Below are 2,830 nucleotides of genomic sequence, written 5' to 3'. Positions count from 1 at the left end.
CCTAGAACCCTAAACTAACTTGGTGACTACTCAGACATAACACAAGAACAGAGAAGCATGATTTCTGAATAATACTGCATATAATAAATATTAGAAATCAGAGGGTTCAGGATAATCTTCTCTAGGAGATAGATGAGGCCATCTCCCTTACAAGTAGCAATCGTAAATCGCCAAGCTCTCTCAGGTCTTTCTTTCGTATAAACTAAGGTAGGTCTAAAATAATAAATAGGAAACTATATATATAAGAGCCACAGGCGGCTAGAAGAAGGAAATGTGAAATCTAGGGCCAAATCCCGAAATATTTGGAAACTTCTTTTTTTTTATCTCTGTCGCTGGAACAGACACTCAGGCTGCTCAAGTTGGCTATTCTGCGCGAAAGACTCCAAATCATACTTTTTCTCTTCTTTTCCTCTAGCTGGTCCATTTCCCATCCAATACAACACTCGACCTGTTATGACTCAAAAGGGACTAAAAAGACTCGATAAAACCTTGAAAACTATTAGTAAGACATATATATAATGTGCCAAAAACACAATATATCAATGTCCATGGCACGGCACATGATGGTAGACACGAATCAGTTTTGCAATAAAGAAGCAAAGACGACTAGTCTTAAGAACCAGTTAAAAGATCTCCAAAGAAGCCTAGAAGGCGTGATTCATAATAAGCGACAACTAAATGCATACTTCAACCCTCTTGGAAGTACATCTTCAGGAATGCCAATGTATCAAGGATGCTACTCTCCTGGATTTCTCTCGGGTTACCAGACTCAAAAAACAAGATCTCCACTACCCAGTTTTCTATCTTCTGATGAAGTCTTTACATCTCGTTATGGTTCAACTTTGATCAACTACCCAACGCCAAAGCCAGCAAGAACGGAACCGAGGCGACAAAAGGAATCAAAATTCTAAGTTAACCCACCTAAAAGACCGACTCTTACAACATCTTCCAGTCACAAATATATTGATGATAAAAAGGCCAACGGAAAAAACATTGGAATCATCGAATTTTCAATGGCCAGTCTGCTCGATACTCTCGGAAAAACTCCATAATTATTTGATCAATCGCTAACTACCCTGGAGATCCTCAGCCCTCATCTTCACGAACAATTGCAAAAATCGATCACCTCATGGATTCAAGCTCCAGTGATTACAAAACAGAATCAGACAAAGAATCTCTATCAAGACAATTTGCGATAGGAGAAGGATCAGACACTCCAAAAAAGGAACCAAGTATCAATGAAGTCTATTCGAGTGATGAAGAAATGGATTATGTGCCTCCTAGACGAGAAATACCAAGTAAGCAATTTGCTTCAAAGGTTATGGTCTTCACGTTCGATGACATTCCCGTCGACAAATGGAATGACCGTCTAGACGAATTTCATGCATGGATGAATTCATAAGCTATTACGTCTCCTTTACTAATGGTGATCCAACAGTTCACTGCAAGATTATCTGGCGCACTTAAAGAATGGTGGAATTCACTCGGTGAATACATACATCAACATGTGTATCAAACGACGACACCATTGCTTCCTGGAGAAATTCACAGAAAATTCATTGGTACACTTACAGACCAGAAAGAACAACTACAAGAAGAATTATTCTCAGCAAAGTGTTGTTCGTTAAGAAAAAGAGATCTTGGGAAGCACTTCGAAAGGCAGACACGAAGGTACTACGCTCTCAACGGTCTTAACAATCCTAGCCTGAAGCACGTTTATCTATCCTCCATTGATGACTATCTTAGTCAACAGACTAAGCTGTACATCAGAGATCAAGGACACACGATTGAAGAAGTTTTCGTCAGTCAGATCCAGCAATATGTGTTAAAAACACTCGACCAACTCTGCAAACAAAAGGAGGTCTGGATTGAGTTCATGGATAGATCAAAGCAGCTATCCAAAATATGTGCCAGACCGGATCTATCGATCAAATATTCAAAGTCCAAGAAATCTTGCTCGTGCAATAAATATGAGAAACGTCGGAGATTCAAGACACGATACTCTAAGCACTCCAATAAATTCAAGTGCAAGAAATTTTTCCGAAAGAAAACAAGCTTCAAAAAGGCAATAAAATGCTTCCTATGTCGAAAAGAAGGGCACTTTGCAAAAAATTGTTCGAACAAATCAATGAAGAAAAGGCAGTACCTAATCAACTTGATATCCGAAATCACACCAGATATCTACCTCGACGGCCATGATCTGGAATCAGTGGTTATTCGGAATATGACAATTCTTCCGAGTCATCTCCCGAAGAAGATGAAAACTGCTGTTTCAAAATCACAAAAATGCTGCGGCATGATGAAATACAAACTCCATATTTACTAGTAACAATCTTCGACCCATCCTGCCAAGAAAAACTGGCTCACGCCATTGCATTCATCGACACCGGAGATCATACAACGATATTAAATCCCAAGATTCTCTCACCGTCAATGTGGTTACCCCATCAACAAGAATTTTGTGTTGCAAACTCTAGACCGTTAACCATCAAGCTCAAGTCAAAACCAATAACAATCGAAATCTTTCTCGGATGTCACATCACTACTGAAGTACTTGGTTCTACCGCACCCGAAAAATATTTAATATTGGGATGGGATTCATACTACGCTTTTAAGAAATCTTTCGACATATCAATCGAGCCTCGAGGAATAAGATGGAAAAATCGCTATAAAGCCTTCACAACAACTCCACAAATATTCGCAATTGAAGGATTGGTCTCTCAAGAATTTACAAAAATCGGAGAAGAGCTGACGACAACATCATGTGCAGACTCCCGCACAGATTTCCTCCAAAAATGTACAACCCGCTGTGGTTAAACTCGGAGTTCTT

Source organism: Brassica oleracea, chromosome C4 (assembly GCF_000695525.1).
Source record: "Brassica oleracea var. oleracea cultivar TO1000 chromosome C4, BOL, whole genome shotgun sequence".
NCBI lineage: Eukaryota > Viridiplantae > Streptophyta > Magnoliopsida > Brassicales > Brassicaceae > Brassica > Brassica oleracea.
The sequence above is the reverse complement of the archived record's forward strand: the minus strand, read 5'-3'. Positions refer to the sequence as shown.